We start from the raw sequence: 11,816 nt of genomic DNA, 5'->3' as shown, positions 1-11,816 counted from the left end.
TGAGATGATTATGACACCACAACACAATCAAATAAAAAACCATTGCCTAACCCTTAGAACTCACAAACATCACCACTATGATTTCAAGCGTGGCTCAAACAGTTTGCAACACCAAACGTGAACACAAAAGGGGGTGGATATCAGGCCATGTCAGGCTTGGAAGCACCACCAAAACCACCACTCCATCAGCAATAGCAGAATGAGAGTAGAAAGACAATGCTAAATCCAACCATGACTGAAGCACAACATCGAGGATGAGAATGAGAAGAAAGAAGCTGAGCAGAGGAACAACCACTTTCTAGACCAATCAAGAACTATGGATTAGGAGCACCACGAGGGGAGGAACATGTACCATATCCTAGGCTAGAAAGAGATCATAGAGGAGAAATAGAGGATCCTATGTTTAAAATGATAGATGACCGGAGGTTCAGACCTTCTCAAGTCCAAAAATGGGTTAATAGAAATATTCTGGAAATAGGGATCCAAGGGATCACGTGGCAGCCTTTGTGCATGTCATTAAGGCTAAGGAAGTACTAGACTTTCCCACACAATTTGTAGGATTTGGGTTCACTCTAGAGGAGGATGCCGCTACCTGGTTCGACTCTGTTGAACGTAGAGATTTTGAGTCAATGGAGGAGGTACTTGATGAGTTTATCAAGGGATTCTTTCAAAGAGGCATAGCTCACCATACGGTCTTGCAAATCCATAAGTTCAAGAAGAAAGAAGAAGAATTTGTTAGAAAAGCAGCCTTAAGGTTGAAACACTATGTAAAATTTTTCCCTGTGGAAGAGTTACCAATTCAATCCCGACTCATGTTGATATTTATCCACCGAGGACTGAGAAATGGAGATCTTCAGAAGGATTTTCATATGAAGAAGAGCTCAACTCTAAATGAGTTGACTAAAAAGGCTCTATACCTAGTAGACAATTGTGGTGTCTACAAGGCATGTGGCTACAAAGACTAAGGAGGTTTGAGTTGACTAAGGAGGCTCTATACCTAGTAGACAATTGTGGTGTCTACAAGGCATGTGGCTACAAAGACTTAGACAATGATTCATCATGACAACATAGTGGAGCTAAGTCTACAAAGTCAACACAAAAGAGCAAAGCACCTGGAAATCAAGAGACACTTGTTAAGAAAGTGCTCAAAAGGATTAGCCCATTTGCTAAGCCACAAGCTAAGCAACCTAAGTGGTGAGCCATTGAGTAGAAATGGACAAATCATGCTACGAAAGAGTGTTACTAAAAAAGGGATATGTGAGAGAGCAACAATATGCCCCACCAACCCAAGTAGCACCTCCTTAGGTACCACCAATGCCTAGGTATACAGTAGGAAATTTGCATGGACCAGTAGGGGTTGAACGACCACAACCAATTTTGGGGCAACAACCACCTCTGCCAGCAACGAGACCGGTAGGCATTAGGTATGCACCCACTATAGAGGAATTGGAGTAGCAAGCCTTAGTAATTGTGTCTCTGTATTACAAAGAGCCAAGTGAATACGGGACTAGTTCAACATACTATTTACCCAAAGAGCCGAAAGCACCAAAACCTTGGAGCATGTTGATTGGGAATGTTGGATCGTGAATAGCAGCTCATGCTGCAAGAGAAGGTAGATAAATTTTAGATGAACACACGTTGATGTTCATAGCCAACGGTGGCCTAGCAGGACAAAGACTTGCTTATCAACAGAGAGCAGCTTCAGGAGCACCACGCCAACCTTTAGGACCGTGCTACAAATGTGGTGAAGACCACCTTATGAAAGATTGTCCTCATACAAAGATCATTAGAGTCAATGTATACTGTCCAGATTGCGGCATTTCTCATTTGATAAGTGATTTTCCTAAAAACCCAAATAAAACAATATAAACATCGTTAAATATACTAAGGGCAATTTTGTCAAGTAGCGGTTTAGAAAATGAAATGGTGATACCTATATAGGTTGTCACTAGAGTGCAGGCTTAAAAAGCAAGGGAAGAACCGATAATTGAGGAACCCAAAATAGATGCAGCTAGTTATGAACAAAAAAGTTGATGAAACACCTGGAAGGCTAGGAAGGTACGAATGAAAGCTAGGAAGGAACGTGAATAGACTGCTCTAGCGGAAGAGTTGAAGCAAACCAAGGACACATTAGAGAGATTAGAGAATCAAACTAACCTTGAGTTGGAAGTTTACCAGCAGCAAGCTAACTCGGATACCATTTTTCGGAGCTTTTATTGTAAAAACACTTATTATTTTGATGAATCGGGAATATTGTAACTCCTACTTTTTAGATATAACATTGTAATTGATGAGCCGGGGCTACAAGCTTCCAGATTGTATCAACCTGCCTTTAGTTAGAGCTCCCATATTATTGGTTTTGACCACCAAAAACCTTGGCTAAGGTATAAAAGCCAATTTTTGTAAGTTTTTTAGAAGTTTTTGGATAAAAGAAACATGGCATGAGCTAACGGTGCTCACTTCTCTCCTTCTCACGCTTCTTACTCCCTCCCTGATTGTCACATTGCAGTGGAAAGTGTTGCGTTGCAACCGCAGGTAAGAGCTCTACACATTGACGTAAGCATTTCATGTTAATCCGTAACTTTTGGCGTCACTAACCCGCAACCTAATCTCATCATAAGTAGTAATTTAGGCTTCAAATTCATAAACTAAGTATAGGCGGGGTATTGGGGCATCATTGCTAAGCATTTAGATGCATTTTGGGTCGAAAACGACTAGGTCAAAAACTCATTGCTGTTAATAATTGCGATTTTTGCACTTGACCTAAAGTGAGATTTGAGACCATAAGCATGTGTGCTTAGGTCTTATAAACATGCCCTAGGAGTTGTGTAACTTTTGGATGTCATTTGATGCTGTAACGGATGTGATTTATTTACCGACCATGAGCGATTAGCTTTTGATGATTTTTGTCATTTGAGTGTAGCTTGAGTTAGATGCGAGTTGTTTGTTGTTTTCCAAGAGATTGATAACCTCTTGTAGCCTCTATGCACTAGTCGAATCAGCTTCATCCCATGGATTGACAATTATATTCGTGGTTCTCGCTACGTCTGCAATAAGATAGGAGTGAGGTTAGACACCCGTCCCATATTTGGCGCCGCTGCCGAGGATCAAAGAGACCTAAACTAGGAAAAAAACACGAGCTCTTGTGAAGTTACCCTTTAACTTCCTCTAGGATCACCTAAAGTCAAAACTTCTTTTTAAAACCGCATAGCTTAAGATTGTCGTCTTTTGTTGTGTAGAGGTGGCTTGGAAGTAAGTTGTACTTGTTAAGCACCTTTTAGGATTGTAGGATTGTAGGATTATATTAGGATATGAAAATGATTGATGGACAAGACAAATCTTAAGATCAAGGCTCAAAAAACCATAAAGAATAAAAAAACGAGTGTTTGTGGATACTTTCCACAACCCCATTGCAGTAAGGAGTAGGGTAAGTAGAATCTGAGGTAACATTGCTCTTTCCAAAAGAATCAATTGTGAGTGTTTATGTGAAGTTGCAGAATTTCAGCTCTACGGCTAGAAATATCACCAAAAGGCTGCCAACCAACTGAATCCGATTGGAGAGTATGCTTAAAAGTTGAATGAACTAGTGGGTAAGCTTAACGACACATTGAAGTAAACATTTTCAAGAGTTTGCAAAAACTCAGATTATTTACTTTTCCTTGACATTTTAGGCCAAATTAAGTTTTGACTTGACTCAGAGGCTTAAAATAGCTCATGAAAAGACTGTCCAGTGAAAAAGTTCAAAAAAGTGTTCATTTTAAGCCTAAAGTAAATAATCGCGATTATTTACTTTCAACTCAAAAGTGACCAAGGTTGATACCAGAGACTCTATGCTTGATACCAAAGACTCTATGCATGTGTACAAACATTTTTTGTAAAGGCCAATAGAATTTGGATCACCAAACTGACCAAAAACTTGGTAAAAACTGAATTCTGTATTGACTTTTGAGAACTCGAGTATAAATTGGGGAACTTTTGTTCAAACAAAGTGAAACTTGACTCATAGGCTTATATTGATGTGATACACAAGTATACATGCTCATTTGACCAAAAAGATGCAAAAATTTACCAAAAGTAAATTATTATGATTATTTACTTTTATCATATTTTTCGACCTTTTTTACCAACCTAGCATACCACTAGTTTTGGCATGTTATAATAAGCCCACAAATCAAATTTGGTAAGACTTGAATCATTGAAGTGAAAATTATGGCCAAATTTGCAAAGTCAGTCCGTAGACACAAAATTGTTGACCATTTGAACAAAAATTATCCAAACTTGATGAAACTTGGCTAGGGAGCTTAAGTTGAGCTACTTAACAAATCTGTGTAAGCATTGTTGCAAAAAAGTGCACAAATATACTAGGAGTAAATAATCGTGATTATTTACGTCTGCTACAAAATTGGACATTTTTGCATATTTGAGTATATCACAAGTTCAAGCATATCAAGTAGACCACACAAATCAATTTTGGTGAAATTTGGATCACAAAAGTGAGACTTAAGCCAGATTCTTGAAAACTGAGTTTGCGGACACGAAACAGTTGATAACTTGAACAGATTTTGTTCAAACTTAGTGAAACTTGTCCAAAGACCTTAACAAGTTGCACACTTGGCAAATCAAGCCAAAAAGTGTAAAAATTTGAGAAAAGCAAATAATCGCAAATATACCTACTGATACACAGAGACAAACTTTTTGACTTCTGAGCTTGTACAATGTTAGACCAACATAATACAAGGTCACCGGGTAATTTTGGGTTCAATTGGATCCAAATTACTACATGTTCACTCAGTTTCCAGGTTGAAAATTAGTCCTTTGGCTTTTTGTAAAAGTAGAATTTGAAAGTCTCAAGTACTGATTCACTTAACTCGATTTGAAATGATACACATAGACCAGTCGCAATAGATAGCAAAAATCGTATAGTCTTTATGAAAGATTAGCTAACTTGATTAAAATTGATACAGGAATCAGGTTGCAGACATAATTGAAAGCTTGAGAACAGTTGCAATCACGTCAAGTGAAAGAAGCTGATAACAAGTCAATCCGACGGTAAGTACACTATCCAGGGCTTCACAAGTCTATATGAACCTTAGATCTGGTCGTATACTAGCAAATCAAGTTATATTTGGCGGGACCGCTATAGTAGTGTATCTACCAAAGAGAGTGTGAATCAAGGCGATCACTTGGACACTATCTTTGAAGAAGTCTCATATACTTTTTCAGAATCAACATCTGAAATGTCTTCCTATTTGACTCATTCAGAAACCGGAATGACAATGCGATATAAGCACATACTCTCTTTTTATAAGACTAGTTGCCATGGGGCTCAGGTTTACCTGTATCCTAATGAAGAGTATGCCATTCGCATTGATGACCATGACATAGAGTTTGAAGAGGAAATCAGAGCAAACAAACAAGGAAAATGTACATGGATAAAAATGGAACTCAGTAGTTACAAGTTGAAAACCCTAACGTGATAGACAAATGGGGGTTAGAAGTAAATACCATAATTCTAGGTATGGCAGCAAAAGAAGGACCACCAACTTTAGAATTTGAGGGATACGATCAAGTTGATTTGAAGCCTTTGAAACGGCTTAGCATGGATAATCCTAGAATCGGAATCTATTGTTGGGAGGATAGAAACGTCAAAGATCTTCTATGGACTTCTCATGCCAAATCAGGACAGTTAACGCCCATGAAGATCATCTAATTCTTCAAAATCAAAGAGAAGGGTTCAACAGATCTACCAACCTACCTATTTACGGACAATAACTTTGTTATGATGACTCCTGAGGAGGTGGAACAAACCAAATACCAAGGGTACTCCATAAGTAATTGGATATTGGGCCAAGGACCAGAAACCATTCCAAGAGATGAACTCCACAAGAGATCTTCTAAGAGTAATGTTAAGAAACCAGAAACTACCTCATCACAAAGAAAATCGGGTGACACTAAAGCTAGTCCAGGGCTTCACGAGTCACTATTTCCAACAGACTGGTTTGAAGGACTCGGAACAGGACCGGGAGGTGAACCAAACAAACGTGTCAGACCAGCTGATTTTAAAAAATGGCTCAGAAAATACAGTGGATCTAGGGATCTATATGACCACTTAGCGAGCTTTTAAGCAAGTGTTGAGAGCAGAATGCATATTTGATTTCCATAATCAATTCAAGGGATTTGGAATGACATTAGAAGGAAAAGCACTGACATGGTTCCAAAACATTCCACCAAGGTCAATCATGGACTTAAATACATTAGCTCAAGGATTTGTAGTAGCTACTTGTTCCAAAATGAGAATCAAACACAATATGGTAGCTCAAATCTATAGCTTCAAACAGCAACAAGGTGAATCTATTAGGGATTGTGCAACTAGAATGAAACAATACATTGCAAGCTGCCCAGAGCTAGAGATACTTGCAAAAGAAAAACTAGTATCATTGTTTCTAGAGGGACTTCTAAACAAAAAACTTCATGCTATATTGTATAGCAAGAAGCATATGACCCTAGAAGAGTGTGTGTCAGATGCTATTGACTTAGGAGACAATTGTGATATTTTCAATGAAGAATATGTCCCTAAGGATAATCTAAGCAAGAAAATAGCATCCACCAAACCAACACAAGTGGGAGCGGCTGCTGCAGCACCTCTTACAACCATAGAAGGCATGCTAAAAAGGATGAATGACATGATGAATAACATGCAAAAATCACCTATGAGGGGATCATGGCAAGGGATACCTCAACAAGGACAACCAATTAGGCCACAAAAATGGTGTGTAATCGAGGGTAAATGGACCAACCATGAGACCAATGAGTGCTATTACCGACCAAAGTATGAAGGGAATGTTCAATACGTGCCTATGAGGCCACAAGGACATTTCATGTACAATTATCAGCCTAATATGGCCCCAGCTCAAAGACCACCAATGGGTATGGAAAGACCTCAACCCGTGTTGGGTCAACAACCTCCATATCCTAGACATAATGCAGTGCCTATAAAGTACATGCATTCAGAAGGATTCATAGATGAACAAGCACTAGTGCCTGTTACACCCTATGCTGAGCCTAGTCCATCTTCAGTAATAGTAGAATGAGATTGGTATACTTCACATCCACCACCAATGGAAGAACCTGTGACTTATACTACACCAGAGATTGCACCAATGTACTATGTAGCTAATCAAGGTGCTAGACTTCCTATGGAAAGACCCATGATTAAGCCAAGAACTGGAAACTGTCATAACTGTGGTGCAGATGATCATTGGAAAAATGAATGCCTAGAGCCTGACAAGAACCTTAAGCCAGTTAAAGCTTTTTGTATACAATGTTGCAAAAAGGGAGGACACTTCCCTGAAGATTGTCCAAAAAATCGTTTAAACAAGGGAAAGTAGTAGGTCCAAGTGATACCTAGTAGCTCATCCAAGAGTGAACCGATTGTTCCAATCAAGGTAATCACCAGAGCCCAGGCTAAGAAAAAGAAACATAACTCCTTTGATGATTCGGAGAATACTAAAATTTCGTCTCAAAAGACCAAGAGAAGCAGAAGCAAAAAGTATGAGATGAGAAAACAGAAACAATGGCTGAAATCAAGGAGAAAACAAAGGAACTATTCCAGGAAAAAGTGAAAGAATCTGGGAGCAAAATCAAGGAAACCACCGTGAAATTTGGAGGATCAATTTTGGTAGATAAATTTTTTGAGCCAATTAATGCAGCCTTGGAAGCTTACCAAGCGGGACTTAAAGCAGGCCAAAACATGGAAAAAAAATAAAAAAATTATCCTTCTCCATATATGAAAGCAGCTAAGCTTGAAGCTTATCACAATTTGGTAAGAATTACTCAAGAGATGCTAGAAAAACAAAAACCCAAGCTCGAAAGTATAGTAAAGCCTGAGGAGCTTCTGGTAGGAACTAGTAAAGAGAAATCCTAAGTGGTGGTAGAACCCCACCTTGAAACAAAAAAACCCAGAACTTATAGTGTCGGACGGCGAAGATGCATTAGACGGAATTCCATTCGTAGAAGAAGATTGGCCAGGACACTTATGGAAAAAAGTTAGAGAGATTAATGATGGGAGCCTAACTTTGAAGTCAGCTCCTATATAGGAAGTTTGGTTAGACAATTTACCTCCGGATATGGACATAGATGTACAATCCTTGTATGAGGATTACAGATCTGAAGCTTCAGGAATGACTAAACCATTGACTTTGAAAACACTACCCTCTTACTTGAGAGATAACAAAGATGCCATCCATAGTGTGTAAAACCACTCAGGTAAAGAGAGCAAAATAGACCCTAGAAGTAGACAACATTCATTCAATCATATCTACACCCACTCAATGCACTCTTACTTTAGGAGAACTGTTAAAAATATGACCATATCTATGGAATGATCTAGAGAGAACATGGGGATAACAGGGCTAATCTAAAAAAACTTGGAAAAATTGAAACACGAATATTCGATCCGTTCGAATGAACAAAGTTGGAGAATACTACGAAGGGGAAGAAGGAAACACAACCCTTCCAATGAGATATAATGATATAGAAACCATGGCAATACTGGATAGTGGGGAAGGCATAGCCATAGCCACGAAAGCAGTATGGGAATCTTGGGGACAACCAGCCATTAGACAAACTCAAATGAAATTGCAATTGGCTGATGGACACATCGAGAGACCTTTAGGACTGCTTGAAAAAGTGATAGTTAATTCTTGTGGATTGATTATCAACACACTTTTGCCATAGTAGACTTTGGAAAGAAACTCAATTATGAAATCATCTTGGGAAGACCTTTCATGCGACAAATACAACTTATACAGGATTGGGGAAACAATATATCTGTAGTTGAAACAAGTGGGATCAATAACAAGGGTTAATCTAAGAGATCACACTTATAGAGATGTCATGAAAACACCCATATAAGAATTCGATTCAGTCTCTTCGGCTGACACTAAGCTTCCATCATGGTTGAACAAAGACACGCCTATTTGGATGTATGGAGCCTCAGGAAATGGGAGCTTAAAACGAGAAGAATGTATCTTAAAAAGGGATTGCACAAATGAAGCCTATGTACCTAAACCCTTTCCAGAGCATTTGTTTGAGCCATTTGAGGGGACTCAAATTTTAGCAACAATGGATGTATGTGTAAATACGTCTATGCCTACTCAATTTTGCAATGAGGACGGCTATGACATAATTTCCATACAAATGATCTCAACCCTTCACATTGAAGACAAAATTCAAGACTCCAAGGACTTGATGAAGGCTCAACAAGTCTTTTCAGACCTCTATTATGATGCAACAGATGAGATAGAAGAATATTCAGCTACCTCAGATGATTCGGGGTCAGAAAAGAACATGTGAGAGCTAAACTACTCATGAAAGGAGGGGAGGAAAAGTTTTTTAAATTTCCAAACTAGAAACCAAGAAGACAAAAATGGTATAGAAGAAAAAGAGACACAAAAAATTTAAAAGGTAGACCTATGCCGTCAGTATCTAGCAGAACACAGTTTCTGATGCAAATAGACACACATGATTGTGTCAAGGACAAAATCACTGGTAGATATCCTTTAAATGAAAAGTAGGATATATAAAAAACATTGCAAAAACAAGAAAGAAAACTCAAGAAAAACATAAATACCAGGACAAGGATTCAACCATGACACGAGTTGAACGGAGAAAGAAATATCAAGAGTTGAAAAAAGATCTAAAGCAGATATATACAATTGAAATGGAAACCAATGAGGAGGAAGGTAAAGATGTAATGAGTGTTCCATCTCATTACAAGAAATATACTCTTCAAGGTAAAAAAAATCATAGTCAAACAACCTGTGAGGGAACTACAAAAACAGAGTGAGTCCTACGAAGGACCTGAAAACGCAAAAAAGATAGATCTGGCCAAACCAGGAGAAAAGACTAGACCTTCCTACATTGCAAACGACCCGACGAAAGGGGAAGAAGAGCTTTTGTTAAGCTTTACTAAAAGAATACCGAGATATCTTTGCTTGGTCTTATAAGGATCTCAAGGGTGTTGATCCAGAAATCTATCAACATACCATACCTATGAGAGATGATGTGAAACTAAGCAGACAAAGGCCATACACATATAATGAAATATTTTCCAGGAAGATCAAAGAAGAGATTGAAAGATAAAGGAAGCCGAATTCATTTATGAAATTGAACACACAGATTGGGTGTCTCTAATTGTGGTAGTACCCGCGAAAAATGGAAAATTAAGAGTGTGTGTCAATCTCAAGAAAGTGAATGCAGTTACCATTAGAGACAACTTTTTTCTTCCAATCACTGAGCATGTTTTAGAACGAGTTGTAGGAAAAGAAGCCTACAGCTTTTTAGATGGCTTTTCGGGATACAATCAACTTTTGGTTGACCCCAAAGATCAACATAAAACTGCCTTTGCAATTGAATGGGGTATTTTTGGCGATCGGGTCATGCCTTTTCGGTTAACTAATGCTCCTCCCACCTTCGAAAGATTCATGAGCCATGATTTTAAAGAATATCTTTGGAATTTCTTGGAGGTATATATGGATGATTTATGTGTACATTCATCAATCCAGGATGATCATTTTGAACACCTCAAAAAGGTGTTTGAAAAATGTAGAGTTTATAGGATTTGCTTAAATCCTGAAAAGTGTACATTTATGGGTAGACAAGGAAATTTTTTGGGATATATAGTGTCTAAAAATGGCATAGATACTAATATGGATAAAATTCATGTTATTGCTGATTTGCCTAGACCGACAACAGTCAAAGGGGTTCAAGCTTTCATGGGACATCGTGGATATTACCAGACAATTCATTTACATGTATGCTATAATTGCAAAACCCATGTATAGCTTGATTACAGACTTTGAAATGGACTGATGAGTGTGAAGAATCCTTCATGAAGCTTAAGCAAGCTCTCACTTCAGCTCCAATATCAAAAGCACCAGATGGGAATAAGATATTCCATATACATGTAGATGCTTCCAATTTTTCCATTGGGTGTATCTGTGTATCCTACCTCAACCAGGAGACGGGAAAATTGATTTTCCTATTTCTTATGCTAGCCGACAATTGAATATGGCAGAGAAAAACTACACAACTACAGAAAAAGAATGATTAGGAATGATCTATGCCGTCAAAAAGTATAGACATTACCTATTAGCAAACAAATTTGTGTTCTTTGTGGACCACCAAGCCTTATTGTACTTGGTCAACAAGCCATGCAACACCGGAAGAATCGTCAGATGGTTCATCATTCTTTTGGAATTTGATTTCACTGTAGTTATGAAAAAGGGCACCACTCATCAAAGAGTAGATCATTTGTCAACGACTATTTTAGGAGAACCACATAAGGAAGTAAATGATGATCTACCAGATGCATATCTGTTCTCCGGTGGAAATGATACCTCGATGGTCAAAAAATATGATATCATTGGTAACTAGAAAAGTGACCTCCAGCTAATCCAACATGTGCTTGATGAGCAGAGGCTAACTAATGTAGCTCACATCTATGCACAAAAGCGAAAACAAAAACAGTTTTTTGATTCCCATCTAAGTTACAAAAATCTTCAAAAAAGGGGACTTAGTCTTAATCTATTCCCTTAAACAACACATTCCCAAGTTTAAGAAATAGGAAAACGGATCGTTTATCATGTATCTCCAAGTGGAGCAGTTAAGTTGTCCACCCTAGTAGATGGTGAACCAATGGCTAATTGGATTAGTGGATGTCGTTTAAAGAAGTACAATTTACCGCTAACCAATGAATTGCTAGAAAAGATGCATGCAGCAAAGAAAAGAAAGATAAAACGATAGCAGGTTATTGA

Source organism: Adiantum capillus-veneris, chromosome 5 (genome assembly GCF_014529385.1).
Source record: "Adiantum capillus-veneris isolate H3 chromosome 5, ASM1452938v2, whole genome shotgun sequence".
In the NCBI taxonomy this organism is placed as follows: domain Eukaryota; kingdom Viridiplantae; phylum Streptophyta; class Polypodiopsida; order Polypodiales; family Pteridaceae; genus Adiantum; species Adiantum capillus-veneris.
The sequence above is the reverse complement of the archived record's forward strand: the minus strand, read 5'-3'. Positions refer to the sequence as shown.